The following is a 21,649-nucleotide window of genomic DNA, read 5'->3' as shown; positions in this document are numbered from 1 at the left end:
GTTTGGAATTGTGATTGAGATAATATTTGTTAACTTTTTTTTATCCCTAACAAGAATACAACATTGCATTAAGAAGAACTTAAAATGTGCAAAATTAGAAATACAACTATAATCAAGAAAATATAACAAGTAATAGTGTCCACATCATAATGAAACTTAAAATAAGAAAAAGAAAAATTTGATGAAGAGTATGATATATAGTTTGAGACATTTACTGTCCTCTATTAATATTTTAGATTTCCCCATTTTAAAACATTGCATTTTCTCTGTTCGTATTCTCTCTCTTTTTTTCTCTTTCCATCCTCCATCTCTTCATTTGCGTTATACAGATATGTACCATAAACCCTAAGAATGAAGCGTTTCTTAAAGCTGTTATTTGTGGTGGCATTTTTTTGCATATATCGGCGGCGGCGAAAATGGAAGATTTAGAGCTAACTCTGGTTCGGGGGAGGGGTCGAGGGGATTCTTGCCTTAAAGGTGTGTCGGGCAAAGGGCAACGCCGGTCGATCTCTCTTTCTTCTCGATCACTCGCTCTCGCTCGATTTCTCTCGCTCGCTCTCACTCTCAATCTCATATGCTCGGTCTCTCTCTCTCATCTACTTGGTCTCTCTCACCACGTTTTTTTTTTGTAATTAGATTTTAAACTGATACTTTCATTTGATTAAAATTTAAATTAGAAACATTTCATTTTACCAGTTCAATGTTAGTCATATTAGTCAACATTTCTATGTTTCGATGCAACAACAAGATGTTATTTGTAACAAGTAGTTTTGTTGGTTGGTTAATTGGTCACATTTTATTCATGAAATGGGTTGGATTGATATTAGTCTGGATACAGCAAAATAATTCTATTAGATCTAATGTACTTATTAGATCTAATAAGTACCTTGTGTCAGAATTGAGAAATTCTATGGCTCGAATACCGTCACCCATTGTTACTAAGAAACTGAAAGAAACCTCAGAAACGGAGGAAAGGGGGGAAAAGAGGGGAAAGCAAAATTGAGGGTTAGATTTGAAATTCAATCATAATTAAAAGTACATGAGAAATTATTTAAAGAGATTGATGAGAGATTTCAGGAAACAAATTTGAATTAAATTTCAAATGAAACCTAAGAGAGATTGAGATTTCGTTTCTCTCCATTCCAATTTTCAAATTTTTTATTAAGAAAATATTTAATAATTATTTGTTAATTATTTTGATTTTGAATTTGATCAAACTATTTCAAAATTTATTTAGATCTGATCGATTTAATCTTGTTTATAATTTCATTTAAATTAACCAAAATTTATTATTATTACTATTATTATTTTGTAGATAAACGACATTTTATTTCAAAACATTTGAAATTATTTCCCTTATAATTTGTTTAATAATATTGTATTGATAAACATTATATTCAAAATTAATTTTTAGATACTATCAAAAAAAATAAAACCTCATTAAAAATCATATTTTTAGATATAAATTTAAATAATGGCATATAGATTTGAAAGGGAATTTATTATTATTATTTTTCCCTCAAAATAAGATACGTGAATTCTCGCTCAGTTCTAGCTCAACTCTCTCTCGCTCAACTTTCTCTCTCCCTCGCTCAATTCGCTCTCTCAACTCTCTTTTTCTCTCGCTCAAGTAGCTCTTTGTCTCCTTACCCATCCCATATCCATCATAAGCCAAACTTCTTTTCCCACAAGTCTTTTATTTAACTTTTTTTTAGAGTAAATCGATATTTGTGGTGGGTGAAGAAGAAAGAGAATAATAGTAATTAGAAAAAAAGAGGGGAAGGGGAAGAAGGAAATGAGAAAGAGAAAAAAATTCATGGTTGTTAAAGAGAGAGAAAAATGAAAAACGATGAGAAAACGAGGGAGTGAAAAGAAAAAGACGTGGAAAAAGATCGAGATTGAGGTAGAGAGAGGAAATAAGTGGGAAATTACTGTGAGAATATAAAAAAAACATAAAAATTGATTTGAATGAATTGAAGAAAGTGAAATAATAATCGTGAGAATAAAAAAAAAAAAAAAAAAAGTGAAATGTCCACAAATTCTTTAGCAATAACACTGAAAAAAAGGAAATAGAGAGAGAAAAAAAAAAAGATTCGGTTGGATTCAATGTACTATCTTTAACACAAGTTTGACTGTCAAAATCACTTTTCCTTATTTGAAGGAATGAATTATATCTCCACTGCTAATTTTTGTTCAGGCTAACCCCTTTTCACACTAAGTCAAATATACAAGGTGCCGTATTGGTATCGGTTTTTCTAAATCAATGAGTATTGAATTTTAAAAATAAAAATATATATATTTTTTAGGAAAATATTAAAAGTAAAATTTTTATGAAAGTATTAAATAAAATAAATAATTCCCAAATTACAAATTAAGCAAAAGCTTGTTTTAAAATAAATGATTTTACGGATAAGTTTAAGATTTTTAAATTAAAAGTTTTAAACATATTTCATGGAAATATATGTCAAATCGGTCTTTTAGGCATTGGAATAGAAAAGAAAAAAAAAAAAAGTATAATTTTGGAAGCAATTGATATGACGCGTGTGGGAGGGTTGTGCTAAATAAGAAAGAAAAAAGTTTGACAAAAGTGGTCGAGAAATAGAGAGAGAATCTTGGTTGATTTTGAGAGCTCTCGAGAGAGAATTGTGTTAAAATTAAGGCGACTTTGGAGCAAGTCATGTGAGATTTGATTTTGAGGGGAAGACCAATTGAGTCGGTTGTGGGGCCAGTAGTCGGAGAGAGGAAGTGGGTTTTAAATGAAGAAAGACAATGAATTTTTTTTTTTTTTAATTGCGAGAATGAATTGTTAAATTGGATATAACGGGATAATTTAAGGGATAAATATGATTTATGTTGGAGATAAGACCACGTGAAATTTGTAGAAATTGGAGCAACGTACCACTTGAGTCTACGATCCAGTTTGTAGGATTTATTAGTGGTTATTTTATAAAATATTTTTCATAATATTATGGAATTTCAAGAAATTATATATATTAGGCATGTTTTAGAATTTTTTCTATAAATGAAAATAGCTGTGTTTGTTTTAGAATTTCAGAAATGTGTTAGGATTTAGATAAGTGTTTTATGATCTTAAAGGGATGTTTAAAAAGTTTATAAAATTCTATTTAGAAAAAGATTTCATGAATGGTTTTAGAGTTTTGTGAAATATTGTTTAGAAAGAAAGATTAGAAAGGAAAGCTCTTATTAAATAAGAAAAAAAAATTAGATCAGTTTATGAGATTTGTGAACTTGATGCCGAAAGCAATTTTTAAACCATCATGTTATTGTATCTAGGTGATTACATATATGCTATATAAATATGTTTATAGTATCCCATAAATAGAAACCATTTAACTCCGTATATTGAGATATTTTTTCTACTTTGTATATTAAGATTACTCTATGCTACTAGACTAGGACTATTCTGCTGAGATTACTCTATGTTAGTAGACCAGAATATGGTAAAGTGTGGTGTTGAGTTTTTCCTAGAATGTTTTATATTTGAAATAAGATGAGTTTTACATGTATTTAGAATGTGCCTTTAAAGCAGATCGAGAAGTTGGCGTAACTAGAATCTAGGGGAATACTGGGAAAATTAGAGTAAAATCCAAATTCCAAATCCTAGGCTTGGAAGCGTTGCTTATTATTTTGTTCGGAAAGGAATGTTACAAGTTTCTTATGAGAAATTTTATTGAGTTTTTAGTCGCTCGAGTTTTTATGAAGTTTATTATTCCAGTTTTATGATGTTTTAAATGCCTTGAATTCCAATTGTTTATGAAAAAAGTTTTATAAAATTAATTTCCTTTTAACTTACCACTGAGCTTCCCAGCTTACTGTTTATTATTTCTTTTTTTTTTCTTTTTCAATCTATACCTGAATTTCAGATAGATAGTGGATCAGCTTCTACCACTAAGAGTAGTTCAAGAGTTGTGTATCATTTTGTACGTATATATTGTACTGTGTTTGTAAAGAGTTTTAAATCTACATCATGCTGACATAATAGAATGTTTAGAATGGATTTAAGAATAGTTGTGATGTAAAATATTATTGTTTTATTTTGTGAGCAATCAGAGCTTGTTAATCAAAGTTAGGAAGAAGTTGATTATAGATTCTGTAGCTATTCAGGATCTGTGGTCGGCGTGACTAATTCTAAGACTAGTAGGTGTTTTGGGATAAGTGTGTCAAAAAGATTTTAACCACACCTCTCGATCTGCAAATGAGGTAGCAAATGCTTTTGCTAGCAGTGGCAGATCCAAGATTTGAGTTTAATGAGGTTTTTTTTAATAAATATTATATTCAAAATAACCTCAAATTCATAGTTTGTGTGATGTAAAGTTAAAAGAAAAGAAAAAGCAAACAAGTAATATCTAAATTGTTGGAATAAAAATTATATAAAAGAAAAATAATTGAATCTCGAAATTTTGATAAAAATAAGTTTTGACAACAAATGTATAAGTATAAATTAATTGAAAAAGAAATCTCAGAATTCAAAACAATAGGTGATTGTACCTTTAAAACGGTTAAATAAGAGCATATTAGGCTATTGCATAGTGGTAAGATGCTATGATGTAAATTTTTTCGATAAGAAAAAAACTGTTAAATAAGAATATTACTTTCAAAAAAATTAAGGTTTCATTATCCAATCACACATGTATGTATATGTATATATTTTAAAAAAATAGAAAAGCTTATATAAAGAAAATTTTATTAGGTATATCTTTTTAGTGAATAAACACACCAGCATATATATATATATTGAATATCCTGTCACATGTGTTTGTGTATATATACATAATGGAAAAGTTTATATAAAGAAAATTTTATTATGTATATTTTTTTGTGTGTGAATAAACATACGGGAAAGTTTATTAAAATAAAAACAGCACATTTAATTTGGATAAATCAATAATTTATTATTTGATTAGTTTTATTCCTAAACTAATGTTAGATGTATAATAATTTATAAGAGAAGATAAATTTTAATAGGTAACATTTATTTAAATTTGTTTAAAAGAGAAAAAGTAAATGTACAACCAATAACCAATATACCAAAGTAACAATTATTTGAATTTGGTATATATATATATATATTTAAGACAACATGCCAGAATTAAAAAAAAAAAAACACATGGCGCCAGCAAGGCGCCATGTAACTTAGAAAGCGTGAAGTGGTCAGACAACCCAATTTTTCAAGTATTATTCTTGAAAATAGTTTGGTGAGTAATATATATTTTGAATAAATTTAAAATAAAATATTATTAAAAAGTCCTAATATTAGATATATAATAATTTTTTTTTGTTAAACATCACGAGTGGAAATTCGAGCCTCTAATATTTTTAATCCATGATATATGTTTAACCAGTTGAACTATGTTTAGATTAACATATTAATAGTATTTATTAATGTATAAAGTTCCATATGTCTATTAATTTACCATAATTCATAATATTTCTTGTCGAGAAAAATTAAAGAACTTCAATAAATATCACGACATTACTTGGCCGATCAATAGGAACGTGTATCAAACTGGAAAATCTTATTTGGTTAAAGAAAAACCTAGAAAATCTTATATTCATTTTCATAGTCAGCTATCAATTGTCCTCATCAAAGTAGATTTATTTATTTATTATTTCCTAATTCAAGGGTCCTTTTCCCTCTCTTCTTAGGTTTCCCTTCAATAATTATAATAAGGTTAAATAATATTTTCGTCCCAATACTTTAGTTGGAGTAACGATTTAGTCTTTATATTTTCAAATTAGTAATAATTTAGTCTCTATAATTTAGAATGTAACAATTTAATCTTTTTAGTTTAAAGTTTGTAATGATTTAGTCTTCAATGTGATTTTTTTTTTTGTTAATTTTTTTTTATATATGTAGATCATTAAACCGATGAATGATCGAATTAGTTTATAAATTAAAAAATTAAATCGTTATAGGATAAAAATTGGCCCTTAATTTTGATGAGAATTTCGTGGTAGGAACTAAATTGTTACAAATTTTAAACTATAGAGAGAAATTGTTACATATTAAAGTTCATGGATTAAATTATTACCAATATAAAAAGTATAGAGACTAAATTGTTATAATTAAAAATTTAAGGACTACATCGTTACTTTAATGAAAGTACATGAACCTTATAATAATAATAAAAGAAAATTACGTAAATACCTCATGTGGTTTAGAATTAGTATTATTTGCTCTGTTACATAAATATCTCGACAATTTAAGCTATATTCGGTACTAATTTATATATATTTTTAAGTTTAGCTTATTCCTTAACTATTTTATCCCAATATTTTAGCCTAAAAATACTTTGGAGGTCTTGGTTAAAATTTTAAAAAATACTTTTGAAGTCTTAAAAATAAAAGCATTTACAACCATTCTGAACTATTAGTTCTTTCATAAATTACAATGAAACCAGGCTAGATATACCTAAACATTGATTATTTTCTACAAATAGCTCATGTAAAAGACTTACTATTAAAAAATAATAATAATAATAAACTAATGGACAGGAGGTCGTTATTGGGCTGGGCCTAACTGGACCTGACAAGTTTAAAGAGACTTCAAACAATAATTGGGTCTGACCCATCATGTGGTCCACTGAAATTTACACTGTTGGGTTATTTCTACAAATATTGGTTGGGTCTAACTGGCAAATTCAAGGCCAATTAAATAATTTAGAGAATTCCTTTGTCACCCCCATTTGAAATGGGCCGAATAAGCATTTTACCAGTTTGATTTTGACCCATTTTACCCTATCTATTTCGTTATTATTTTCAAGATCAAAATAATACCCTCTCTCTTAAATTCTTAAATTCGTTTATTGTTACATGATGAGACTGAAATCCAGAGGGAGACAATTTTGAGGAACCACCTCTAAGGAGTCGGCACTCACCATCTGGGAGCTAGACGTAACCAAACAGACAAAATTGATAACACGACGATGATAAAACTAGTTGCAAGTGTGACAGCGGGTGGTAGAGGGTAAACGATAGAGAGGCCAACCGTATATGTTTGAGTTTCTACCAACTGTGATTTTAGTTTAAGGTAGAGTGTTTTATATTTTTGTATTAATTGTGTCACAAAAATACACTTTACATTGTTCACCTTATTGTTTACCATATTTGTTCATCTGTTCAACTTATTTGTTCATCTATTCACGTATTTGTTGTTCATATGTTCACCATATTTGTTTATTGTGCATGTGCACCATATTTCAAACTTCGCATCGCAGACCTCCCCCACCGCCCACCGACGCAATGCAACACCAGCTCCTATAAAAAATCCCAGCCCCAACGTGATACCGTCATTTCCTATTTCCCACACCCCCTCCCAATTGACAGTATTAAAAAAAATCAGTTTGGACAGGAACCGATCGACTAGTTGGTTGGTCGGTGACAAAAGTGATAGAAGAGGCAATCCATTTCGGCTTTGGTTTCAGTCTAGAAACCGACCTGACCTACTAATGTACAGGTCTAATTGAAAACATACTATCTTGGAACAACCAAACTATTTTTTACTCTTGTATTCAATAAAATTAGTCAATTTTAATCTCGAAATTTTTAATTTGTTTGATTTAATTATGATTTCAAATAAACGATTAAATCCACACTTTTTTTTTTTTTATCTCATCCCCTTTTACGATAAAAGGATGGTCCAAAAATCCAACCAACAAATCTCCCAAAATTCAGCTAACAAAATGATTAAAATTCAACTCATCCTAAAGCAATCAACTACCAAAATCAAAATATTCAAATTCAACCACAACATCCGTCTGCATAGATTTGAAAAAAAAAAACAAGAGAGATACAGATGTTAATTTCACGGTTTACTTCAATCCATACTATTTTATACTAAAGAAAAGTATAAATTAATTGGAGACTGGGAAAAAAATGTCCAAAAAAGTTGAAACCTCCACTCCACTTATGAAACTACGAAAAAAAACCACCTCAAAGTTGACGATATAAAATTTAAGTTAAAAAATACATTTGATCATGTACTTTTATTAAGAGTTAACAATTTAGTCCCTGAAGTTTAGTTTGTAACGATTTAGTTCTTATATTTTCATTAAAGTAACAATTTAATCCATAAACTTTAGCTTGTAATGATTTAATCCATGTAGTTTAAAATTTGTAACAATTTAGTCTCTATCGTAACAAAATTTATTAAAATTAAGTGTTAAATTTTATCATATAACAATTTAATCATTCTTATTTATAAACATATTTGGTCCCTCTTTAGTATATCAATCTATATATATAAGAAATTTAACAAAAAAGTTTCATGATAAGGACTAAATCGTAACCAACTTTAAATTACAAGGACTAAAATTTACATATATTAAAGTTCAATGACTAAATTGTTACCGATTTAAAAGTATATGGACTAAATCAGTACATTAGCGAAAGTATGGATAACAAAATGTTTTTTAACCTAAAAATTAAAACACAAGCAGCATACTAAGGAAGGAAAAACAAAAAAAAACAGTACCAGTTTCCATGCCATTCCATTGGTTTATTTAATAAGGAGCAGAAGCACATCTGTTTGGAAGCTTTGGGGAGTGAGCTTGCAATAGATTAGTAGGAAGGAAAATGTTGAAAGTTTATTAATCAAAATGAAATTTAAATCGTCAAAGCGATGATAGTTCAACCGTAATTGACATAATAATTTATGTAAGTTTGATCTGCAATCCCACCCCACATATTACTATGTTAGTACTAACAAAAAAAAAAAAAACAGGAGAGATAAATACTAAATAATGAATTGAATATATCCAAGCTATACTCATGCAAGGTTTTGAATACCGAGGTATCAATTTCACAGAAATATCAATAACATGTTGATGTTAACGGATCTTTTTAAAACTCCGTAAAAAACATTTAATTCAATAATTTTAAATAAGATAAATTGTTAATGTTAATATCATATCTATATTAATGGTCTTTTGATTTTTTTATTTTCATAATACTATGAAAATGTCGATTTATCGCTCGTATAGATGTCAATTAGACACATAGAAATGTTTACATGTCGACTGAAATTTAATATTGTGTACTCATATCGACTCCGATCAAATCTTCGAGATATTTTATTCACTCAATTATATTTTTATGGGTTTATAATAGTAAAAGTTAATTTTATGCTTAAATTGTCCGAATAATTTGATAGATGATCCGTGGGAATAATTTCTACTTCGATCCCAAAACGAAGAAGAATAAGAGAAAAAAAGAATGGCAATTGGGGCCTGGGGGTGGCGGTACGGGGATTATGTTTATAGCATTCATTCAACGCACGTACGTCCACACGGTACGAACACGTTTTCAGAAGACTGAGGCCATGGCGTTTTCTTAGAAACAGAAACACGCCAATCTTTGTCCTCTCTACGTTTAGTTCCATCAAAAACACCTTCACCCAACACCCAAATCGTTGGTATTGGTAAGTAAGATTTCAATTTTCTTCCGGGGCCATCTCCCCATTTCTCTGCATTTATAATCTCATCTCTCTCTTTGACTACCAAGTGTTCGATGAAATGCCCGTGAAGCACCAATGTGCGATCCACCGCCTTTTACTTAGGAATTTGACCACTAATAATGTAATGCATGCCTTATCTTCTTAATTTATGCTATTTTTTAATTTTCTTTCGTCTGTCATGTCCCTTCCCCCATACCCCACTTCAATGCTCTGCCTCAGCCCAAACCTTGCTTCTCGCTTCTATCCCACTTGCACTTTTAGGTGTTTTATAGAATCGTCATCGTCACCGTCCTTTTGATTTTGTACCCACTAAGTAATCCTAATCTAATATTTCCTTTTTGTTCATTGTTTTTTAGCCAACATTGGGTTTCTCCCCCTTGTCATCTTTTTGTACCATTTTACCTAAAATATGACTGCTCTTGCATTCTTGTATATTTTCATTTTCTTTTATTTTTCTAAAATCAAGCCAATTGGTCTTTAGGATGACTTTGAGATGAATTTTGAACCAAAAAGTATACTGTTTGATTAGATAATTAAAAATATTTTAAAATTTTTAAAAATACTTGGAAAGTGTTGAGCGCTTTAACTAGTTTTTCTTCCGGTGCTTCCACTTAGAAAAGTTATTTCTTAAATTCATCCTTATTAGTTAAATTGACTCAATTATGATGTCTTAGTTGGTTTTCTAACTTTAATTTTTGGGTAGCTTCTATTTTCTTCCAATTTAAAAAGCATATAGTTTAAGTTAAGAATTTCTTACTTCTTAGCGGCTACAAAATTCTAGATGATCATAAAAACCTAAAATACACCTTAAGAAAAAGTAAAATATAATCTCTATTTGTTGTTTCTCTGACAACTAAATTGGAAACTATTTTCTATCTCTAAAAACAAAATAATATTCTTTGTTTGGTGAAGCATCAATCATTTAGGCTCCTAAATCATCACTATGGTGTTTAACTAAAAAAAATTATGTGATCCAAGAAGCTCCACACCACAGCCAAATGGGATAAGTGAAGCCTTAAGACTAATAATGAATGATTATTGTGTATGATTTTGTACCCAATTTTCTTCTCCAGCCAAACAAACCAGCCTGGCTTGCCACTTGCCAACAGAGGCTATGATCCCTCATGCATTGGAACTCATGAATATGGGGTTTTGAATAAATTAGGATTCTTTTGTTTTGTTTTTTTCCTTTTTCTTTGTGGATCAGAGAAGGGCCTCGTAACTTCAACCAACCACATGATCCTCTGTCTTACTTTTCTTTCTTCACAAACAAAGAGGTCTTAAAAAGGAAAGGATCTTCTTCTGCAGAATGCATGCAAAAACACGACTGCACAACAAATGATAGAGAGAGAGAGAGAAGCATGGTGGTGTCCTTTTCTTCACATTTCATTAATTATATTCTCTTTTCCTTTGCAAAAAATTATATTCTGTTTGTATTTTTTTGCAGTGTTTTGGCAATTGCCATGCCATGATCTGCCAATTGGATTTCTGTCGCATTCTCATATATTAAAGTGGCAACTTGGCGCTATCTCTGGCTGCTGTTTGTAACTGTGTAAAAACTGAGGAAAAAAAATCTGCTTCACATGCTCAGGATCTTACTGGCATACACTTGCTCTTCAGAGGTGTTAAAGAATATACGGTTAGAAAATTTTCTTCAACACAATTCAAACTATTTTGACTCTTTCATTAAATTTAGTTTGTAATTTTATCTGGGTGAGAATTGGTTCGGTTCAAACGAGTTTAATTTCTATAAATTGAGTTGACTAGTGATTCTTTTATTCTTATTAAAAGTTAATTGAGGTTGAATCCTAGATACTGCTCTCGCTCTTTTGCTTATCATATGATGTATCAAGCTTTTGTCTTCTATAATTTCATTTTGTTCCCTCACACTTTTCAACTCGATATTGATGATTTCAAGTCTTTGAAATATTATTCTTCATTTATAAAATATGAAGTACTGAACTACTACTTCTTAACTCATATAATAAATTATAAGATAGTTAACTTATTATCATATCATCATAATAATACAAAGTTTAAGATTAATAACCTAAGCATAATTCGTATTAGATCACCCTACCAGACCTAATCGGCATGAGTAGTCTAGAGACATTGAAGCATGAGAAAGAGATTTGAGAACTTTAGAGGCAAGTGTTGGTGACCATCTACCTAGGATGAAAATCACATGGTTTCTTGATAATCCTAGTTACAGGGTTTTGTGATCTACCTCGTAAGATTAGTCAAGGTAAGGTAGAAAAAAAAACCGCCCACCACTAGACTTGAACACAAATACGAGATCTTAGATCTGATCACCACTGAACCCTAAAATATAATCTTATAGGTTAAGATTTGAATTGAGTTGGACAAACTTCCAATCTTTGACATATGATTTATACCGAAAAATATCTTTTAACTCAATCCAACCAAACTCAAAACTTGTAAATGATCACTTTAGTGTATAGAAGTGAGCATGTGTACAAAGCCAAAACAAAATGGATATAGAGAGATTTCCTTCGATGGGTTCTAGGATAATACTTAGTTCTTTAATGGTGAGTATCAAATCTTGTCTTCGTCACTATAAAAATTGACAATTCGTCATATTTTAAGAAAATGTTTGTTTTTCACTTCTCTTTTTTAATTGTCAAACGTTTAATGATAGTGAGGGCAAAATTCTTTCTCATTGTTAAGGAGTCGGTCATTTTCATTGACTATATTTTGGAGATTAGAGTGAGATAATGAACGATACGGTTCAATGTGATACTCATAGCTAGGAGGCTATATGTAATGTAATGTATGGCAGCATGTGTTACAAGTTTGACAACTAGAGCCCTCCCCATGCTTAGGCACAGGCAGCTGTTTCGGAAGTCTTATTGGGAATTGCATTGCAAGTTTCTATTTTGTATGTTGTGTTATTGTCTCTGTTTTTTTTTTTCCTACTAATCTACTGCAGGCTCACTCCCCAAAGCTTCCAAACAACGTGCTGCTGCTGGAAGTTTTTTTCTTCCCTTTTTTGAAAGGCAAAAACTGGAAGTATTCCCCCAAGCCCATGGGGGTGGGGGACCTAATTCTTGTGTTTTATATTATTAACTTTCAGGTGGTTTTTTTTTTTTGTTTTTTTGGAATTTCATATGTGCAGTGCATGTATAAAATACTATGAATGGTAGTAAGCTTTCCAGCCGGCGAAGTACGGCGAGTCTTCGCCGTGAGTGTCGGAGACTGCAACTTTGGAGAGCTCCACCGTTGGCTTTGCTTCGATCTCAATCTCAATCGCCGTGATTTTCAGACACCGCAATCTTAGAAAGCTCAATAATAACGTTGTTGTTCATTGGCTGATCCGCTTGCGGCTCCTTTTTAAGCAGATATGGAAACCTGAACAATAATATCCGACAACGAGAGAAACAAAATAATTGGAAGGTCGACATTGCCATGCCCATTGCTTAAGCTGTTATAGTTTACAGTGAGAGCAATGGTTTGCGATGAGAGACTGCGAGAGAGGCGGTAATATTGTATTTATATATAAGAATCTTTGTAATTATACAGCTATGTAATGAGCTGGGGTAGGCTGTGACTCGATAACTCGTAAGAGCAATAGTGAATTGCTAGGTTATTAAAAAGTAGACGTATGTATGATATTTTTGACAATGGAGCCAAATTAAAAGAAAGAATGATGGGCCTTAATGGGCTTAAATACAACATGCCCATTACTTCAAATTGAAGTAATTTAGTTATATAATTTTTATGTAAAATTATTACCCTTGCCACCTCATTATTTTATTGTTCTTGTTGATTTATCTACTCTTTGAGCATAGTTCCGATTTGATTTAATTTATTTATGTTATAATTGGAACCGGAACCTAATCAGGGATTAGTTAGCATATGTTGTTTGGAATTGTGATTGAGATAATATTTGTTAACTTTTTTTTATCCCTAACAAGAATACAACATTGCATTAAGAAGAACTTAAAATGTGCAAAATTAGAAATACAACTATAATCAAGAAAATATAACAAGTAATAGTGTCCACATCATAATGAAACTTAAAATAAGAAAAAGAAAAATTTGATGAAGAGTATGATATATAGTTTGAGACATTTACTGTCCTCTATTAATATTTTAGATTTCCCCATTTTAAAACATTGCATTTTCTCTGTTCGTATTCTCTCTCTTTTTTTCTCTTTCCATCCTCCATCTCTTCATTTGCGTTATACAGATATGTACCATAAACCCTAAGAATGAAGCGTTTCTTAAAGCTGTTATTTGTGGTGGCATTTTTTTGCATATATCGGCGGCGGCGAAAATGGAAGATTTAGAGCTAACTCTGGTTCGGGGGAGGGGTCGAGGGGATTCTTGCCTTAAAGGTGTGTCGGGCAAAGGGCAACGCCGGTCGATCTCTCTTTCTTCTCGATCACTCGCTCTCGCTCGATTTCTCTCGCTCGCTCTCACTCTCAATCTCATATGCTCGGTCTCTCTCTCTCATCTACTTGGTCTCTCTCACCACGTTTTTTTTTTGTAATTAGATTTTAAACTGATACTTTCATTTGATTAAAATTTAAATTAGAAACATTTCATTTTACCAGTTCAATGTTAGTCATATTAGTCAACATTTCTATGTTTCGATGCAACAACAAGATGTTATTTGTAACAAGTAGTTTTGTTGGTTGGTTAATTGGTCACATTTTATTCATGAAATGGGTTGGATTGATATTAGTCTGGATACAGCAAAATAATTCTATTAGATCTAATGTACTTATTAGATCTAATAAGTACCTTGTGTCAGAATTGAGAAATTCTATGGCTCGAATACCGTCACCCATTGTTACTAAGAAACTGAAAGAAACCTCAGAAACGGAGGAAAGGGGGAAAAGAGGGGAAAGCAAAATTGAGGGTTAGATTTGAAATTCAATCATAATTAAAAGTACATGAGAAATTATTTAAAGAGATTGATGAGAGATTTCAGGAAACAAATTTGAATTAAATTTCAAATGAAACCTAAGAGAGATTGAGATTTCGTTTCTCTCCATTCCAATTTTCAAATTTTTTATTAAGAAAATATTTAATAATTATTTGTTAATTATTTTGATTTTGAATTTGATCAAACTATTTCAAAATTTATTTAGATCTGATCGATTTAATCTTGTTTATAATTTCATTTAAATTAACCAAAATTTATTATTATTACTATTATTATTTTGTAGATAAACGACATTTTATTTCAAAACATTTGAAATTATTTCCCTTATAATTTGTTTAATAATATTGTATTGATAAACATTATATTCAAAATTAATTTTTAGATACTATCAAAAAAAATAAAACCTCATTAAAAATCATATTTTTAGATATAAATTTAAATAATGGCATATAGATTTGAAAGGGAATTTATTATTATTATTTTTCCCTCAAAATAAGATACGTGAATTCTCGCTCAGTTCTAGCTCAACTCTCTCTCGCTCAACTTTCTCTCTCCCTCGCTCAATTCGCTCTCTCAACTCTCTTTTCTCTCGCTCAAGTAGCTCTTTGTCTCCTTACCCATCCCATATCCATCATAAGCCAAACTTCTTTTCCCACAAGTCTTTTATTTAACTTTTTTTAGAGTAAATCGATATTTGTGGTGGGTGAAGAAGAAAGAGAATAATAGTAATTAGAAAAAAAGAGGGGAAGGGGAAGAAGGAAATGAGAAAGAGAAAAAAAATTCATGGTTGTTAAAGAGAGAGAAAAATGAAAAACGATGAGAAAACGAGGGAGTGAAAAGAAAAAGACGTGGAAAAAGATCGAGATTGAGGTAGAGAGAGGAAATAAGTGGGAAATTACTGTGAGAATATAAAAAAAACATAAAAATTGATTTGAATGAATTGAAGAAAGTGAAATAATAATCGTGAGAATAAAAAAAAAAAAAAAAAAAGTGAAATGTCCACAAATTCTTTAGCAATAACACTGAAAAAAAGGAAATAGAGAGAGAAAAAAAAAAGATTCGGTTGGATTCAATGTACTATCTTTAACACAAGTTTGACTGTCAAAATCACTTTTCCTTATTTGAAGGAATGAATTATATCTCCACTGCTAATTTTTGTTCAGGCTAACCCCTTTTCACACTAAGTCAAATATACAAGGTGCCGTATTGGTATCGGTTTTTCTAAATCAATGAGTATTGAATTTTAAAAATAAAAATATATATTTTTTAGGAAAATATTAAAAGTAAAATTTTTATGAAAGTATTAAATAAAATAAATAATTCCCAAATTACAAATTAAGCAAAAGCTTGTTTTAAAATAAATGATTTTACGGATAAGTTTAAGATTTTTAAATTAAAAGTTTTAAACATATTTCATGGAAATATATGTCAAATCGGTCTTTTAGGCATTGGAATAGAAAAGAAAAAAAAAAAAGTATAATTTTGGAAGCAATTGATATGACGCGTGTGGGAGGGTTGTGCTAAATAAGAAAGAAAAAAGTTTGACAAAAGTGGTCGAGAAATAGAGAGAGAATCTTGGTTGATTTTGAGAGCTCTCGAGAGAGAATTGTGTTAAAATTAAGGCGACTTTGGAGCAAGTCATGTGAGATTTGATTTTGAGGGGAAGACCAATTGAGTCGGTTGTGGGGCCAGTAGTCGGAGAGAGGAAGTGGGTTTTAAATGAAGAAAGACAATGAATTTTTTTTTTTTTTAATTGCGAGAATGAATTGTTAAATTGGATATAACGGGATAATTTAAGGGATAAATATGATTTATGTTGGAGATAAGACCACGTGAAATTTGTAGAAATTGGAGCAACGTACCACTTGAGTCTACGATCCAGTTTGTAGGATTTATTAGTGGTTATTTTATAAATATTTTTCATAATATTATGGAATTTCAAGAAATTATATATATTAGGCATGTTTTAGAATTTTTTCTATAAATGAAAATAGCTGTGTTTGTTTTAGAATTTCAGAAATGTGTTAGGATTTAGATAAGTGTTTTATGATCTTAAAGGGATGTTTAAAAAGTTTATAAAATTCTATTTAGAAAAAGATTTCATGAATGGTTTTAGAGTTTTGTGAAATATTGTTTAGAAAGAAAGATTAGAAAGGAAAGCTCTTATTAAATAAGAAAAAAAAATTAGATCAGTTTATGAGATTTGTGAACTTGATGCCGAAAGCAATTTTTAAACCATCATGTTATTGTATCTAGGTGATTACATATATGCTATATAAATATGTTTATAGTATCCCATAAATAGAAACCATTTAACTCCGTATATTGAGATATTTTTTCTACTTTGTATATTAAGATTACTCTATGCTACTAGACTAGGACTATTCTGCTGAGATTACTCTATGTTAGTAGACCAGAATATGGTAAAGTGTGGTGTTGAGTTTTTCCTAGAATGTTTTATATTTGAAATAAGATGAGTTTTACATGTATTTAGAATGTGCCTTTAAAGCAGATCGAGAAGTTGGCGTAACTAGAATCTAGGGGAATACTGGGAAAATTAGAGTAAAATCCAAATTCCAAATCCTAGGCTTGGAAGCGTTGCTTATTATTTTGTTCGGAAAGGAATGTTACAAGTTTCTTATGAGAAATTTTATTGAGTTTTTAGTCGCTCGAGTTTTTATGAAGTTTATTATTCCAGTTTTATGATGTTTTAAATGCCTTGAATTCCAATTGTTTATGAAAAAAGTTTTATAAAATTAATTTCCTTTTAACTTACCACTGAGCTTCCCAGCTTACTGTTTATTATTTCTTTTTTTTTTCTTTTTCAATCTATACCTGAATTTCAGATAGATAGTGGATCAGCTTCTACCACTAAGAGTAGTTCAAGAGTTGTGTATCATTTTGTACGTATATATTGTACTGTGTTTGTAAAGAGTTTTAAATCTACATCATGCTGACATAATAGAATGTTTAGAATGGATTTAAGAATAGTTGTGATGTAAAATATTATTGTTTTATTTTGTGAGCAATCAGAGCTTGTTAATCAAAGTTAGGAAGAAGTTGATTATAGATTCTGTAGCTATTCAGGATCTGTGGTCGGCGTGACTAATTCTAAGACTAGTAGGTGTTTTGGGATAAGTGTGTCAAAAAGATTTTAACCACACCTCTCGATCTGCAAATGAGGTAGCAAATGCTTTTGCTAGCAGTGGCAGATCCAAGATTTGAGTTTAATGAGGTTTTTTTTAATAAATATTATATTCAAAATAACCTCAAATTCATAGTTTGTGTGATGTAAAGTTAAAAGAAAAGAAAAAGCAAACAAGTAATATCTAAATTGTTGGAATAAAAATTATATAAAAGAAAAATAATTGAATCTCGAAATTTTGATAAAAATAAGTTTTGACAACAAATGTATAAGTATAAATTAATTGAAAAAGAAATCTCAGAATTCAAAACAATAGGTGATTGTACCTTTAAAACGGTTAAATAAGAGCATATTAGGCTATTGCATAGTGGTAAGATGCTATGATGTAAATTTTTTCGATAAGAAAAAAACTGTTAAATAAGAATATTACTTTCAAAAAAATTAAGGTTTCATTATCCAATCACACATGTATGTATATGTATATATTTTAAAAAATAGAAAAGCTTATATAAAGAAAATTTTATTAGGTATATCTTTTTAGTGAATAAACACACCAGCATATATATATATATTGAATATCCTGTCACATGTGTTTGTGTATATATACATAATGGAAAAGTTTATATAAAGAAAATTTTATTATGTATATTTTTTTGTGTGTGAATAAACATACGGGAAAGTTTATTAAAATAAAAACAGCACATTTAATTTGGATAAATCAATAATTTATTATTTGATTAGTTTTATTCCTAAACTAATGTTAGATGTATAATAATTTATAAGAGAAGATAAATTTTAATAGGTAACATTTATTTAAATTTGTTTAAAAGAGAAAAAGTAAATGTACAACCAATAACCAATATACCAAAGTAACAATTATTTGAATTTGGTATATATATATATATATATTTAAGACAACATGCCAGAATTAAAAAAAAAAAAACACATGGCGCCAGCAAGGCGCCATGTAACTTAGAAAGCGTGAAGTGGTCAGACAACCCAATTTTTCAAGTATTATTCTTGAAAATAGTTTGGTGAGTAATATATATTTTGAATAAATTTAAAATAAAATATTATTAAAAAAGTCCTAATATTAGATATATAATAATTTTTTTTTGTTAAACATCACGAGTGGAAATTCGAGCCTCTAATATTTTTAATCCATGATATATGTTTAACCAGTTGAACTATGTTTAGATTAACATATTAATAGTATTTATTAATGTATAAAGTTCCATATGTCTATTAATTTACCATAATTCATAATATTTCTTGTCGAGAAAAATTAAAGAACTTCAATAAATATCACGACATTACTTGGCCGATCAATAGGAACGTGTATCAAACTGGAAAATCTTATTTGGTTAAAGAAAAACCTAGAAAATCTTATATTCATTTTCATAGTCAGCTATCAATTGTCCTCATCAAAGTAGATTTATTTATTTATTATTTCCTAATTCAAGGGTCCTTTTCCCTCTCTTCTTAGGTTTCCCTTCAATAATTATAATAAGGTTAAATAATATTTTTCGTCCCAATACTTTAGTTGGAGTAACGATTTAGTCTTTATATTTTCAAATTAGTAATAATTTAGTCTCTATAATTTAGAATGTAACAATTTAATCTTTTTAGTTTAAAGTTTGTAATGATTTAGTCTTCAATGTGATTTTTTTTTTGTTAATTTTTTTTTATATATGTAGATCATTAAACCGATGAATGATCGAATTAGTTTATAAATTAAAAAATTAAATCGTTATAGGATAAAAATTGGCCCTTAATTTTGATGAGAATTTCGTGGTAGGAACTAAATTGTTACAAATTTTAAACTATAGAGAGAAATTGTTACATATTAAAGTTCATGGATTAAATTATTACCAATATAAAAAGTATAGAGACTAAATTGTTATAATTAAAAATTTAAGGACTACATCGTTACTTTAATGAAAGTACATGAACCTTATAATAATAATAAAAGAAAATTACGTAAATACCTCATGTGGTTTAGAATTAGTATTATTTGCTCTGTTACATAAATATCTCGACAATTTAAGCTATATTCGGTACTAATTTATATATATTTTTTAAGTTTAGCTTATTCCTTAACTATTTTATCCCAATATTTTAGCCTAAAAATACTTTGGAGGTCTTGGTTAAAATTTTAAAAATACTTTTGAAGTCTTAAAAATAAAAGCATTTACAACCATTCTGAACTATTAGTTCTTTCATAAATTACAATGAAACCAGGCTAGATATACCTAAACATTGATTATTTTCTACAAATAGCTCATGTAAAAGACTTACTATTAAAAAATAATAATAATAATAAACTAATGGACAGGAGGTCGTTATTGGGCTGGGCCTAACTGGACCTGACAAGTTTAAAGAGACTTCAAACAATAATTGGGTCTGACCCATCATGTGGTCCACTGAAATTTACACTGTTGGGTTATTTCTACAAATATTGGTTGGGTCTAACTGGCAAATTCAAGGCCAATTAAATAATTTAGAGAATTCCTTTGTCACCCCCATTTGAAATGGGCCGAATAAGCATTTTACCAGTTTGATTTTGACCCATTTTACCCTATCTATTTCGTTATTATTTTCAAGATCAAAATAATACCCTCTCTCTTAAATTCTTAAATTCGTTTATTGTTACATGATGAGACTGAAATCCAGAGGGAGACAATTTTGAGGAACCACCTCTAAGGAGTCGGCACTCACCATCTGGGAGCTAGACGTAACCAAACAGACAAAATTGATAACACGACGATGATAAAACTAGTTGCAAGTGTGACAGCGGGTGGTAGAGGGTAAACGATAGAGAGGCCAACCGTATATGTTTGAGTTTCTACCAACTGTGATTTTAGTTTAAGGTAGAGTGTTTTATATTTTTTGTATTAATTGTGTCACAAAAATACACTTTACATTGTTCACCTTATTGTTTACCATATTTGTTCATCTGTTCAACTTATTTGTTCATCTATTCACGTATTTGTTGTTCATATGTTCACCATATTTGTTTATTGTGCATGTGCACCATATTTCAAACTTCGCATCGCAGACCTCCCCCACCGCCCACCGACGCAATGCAACACCAGCTCCTATAAAAAATCCCAGCCCCAACGTGATACCGTCATTTCCTATTTCCCACACCCCCTCCCAATTGACAGTATTAAAAAAAATCAGTTTGGACAGGAACCGATCGACTAGTTGGTTGGTCGGTGACAAAAGTGATAGAAGAGGCAATCCATTTCGGCTTTGGTTTCAGTCTAGAAACCGACCTGACCTACTAATGTACAGGTCTAATTGAAAACATACTATCTTGGAACAACCAAACTATTTTTTACTCTTGTATTCAATAAAATTAGTCAATTTTAATCTCGAAATTTTTAATTTGTTTGATTTAATTATGATTTCAAATAAACGATTAAATCCACACTTTTTTTTTTTTTTATCTCATCCCCTTTTACGATAAAAGGATGGTCCAAAAATCCAACCAACAAATCTCCCAAAATTCAGCTAACAAAATGATTAAAATTCAACTCATCCTAAAGCAATCAACTACCAAAATCAAAATATTCAAATTCAACCACAACATCCGTCTGCATAGATTTGAAAAAAAAAAACAAGAGAGATACAGATGTTAATTTCACGGTTTACTTCAATCCATACTATTTTATACTAAAGAAAAGTATAAATTAATTGGAGACTGGGAAAAAAATGTCCAAAAAAGTTGAAACCTCCACTCCACTTATGAAACTACGAAAAAAAACCACCTCAAAGTTGACGATATAAAATTTAAGTTAAAAAATACATTTGATCATGTACTTTTATTAAGAGTTAACAATTTAGTCCCTGAAGTTTAGTTTGTAACGATTTAGTTCTTATATTTTCATTAAAGTAACAATTTAATCCATAAACTTTAGCTTGTAATGATTTAATCCATGTAGTTTAAAATTTGTAACAATTTAGTCTCTATCGTAACAAAATTTATTAAAATTAAGTGTTAAATTTTATCATATAACAATTTAATCATTCTTATTTATAAACATATTTGGTCCCTCTTTAGTATATCAATCTATATATATAAGAAATTTAACAAAAAAGTTTCATGATAAGG

The 21,649-nt window shown here is 29.6% G+C and overlaps 1 long non-coding RNA gene across 1 annotated transcript; it reads left to right on the top strand.

Annotated features, from left to right (window-relative positions):
• Nucleotides 1-9,190: 9,190 nt before the first annotated feature.
• Nucleotides 9,191-12,546, top strand: LOC148210599 (uncharacterized). The gene is made up of 3 exons (XR_015791746.1): nt 9,191-9,439; nt 10,784-10,839; nt 10,923-12,546. It is a non-coding gene; the product is annotated as an uncharacterized LOC148210599 (long non-coding RNA).
• The last annotated feature ends 9,103 nt before the right edge of the window (nt 12,547-21,649 follow it).

This window comes from Momordica charantia (genome assembly GCF_013281855.1).
Source record: "Momordica charantia cultivar OHB3-1 chromosome 6 unlocalized genomic scaffold, Mcharantia_2.0 BLBB01000006.1, whole genome shotgun sequence".
NCBI lineage: Eukaryota > Viridiplantae > Streptophyta > Magnoliopsida > Cucurbitales > Cucurbitaceae > Momordica > Momordica charantia.
Note: the sequence above shows the minus strand (reverse complement) of the source record. Positions and strands in the feature narration are given on the sequence as shown.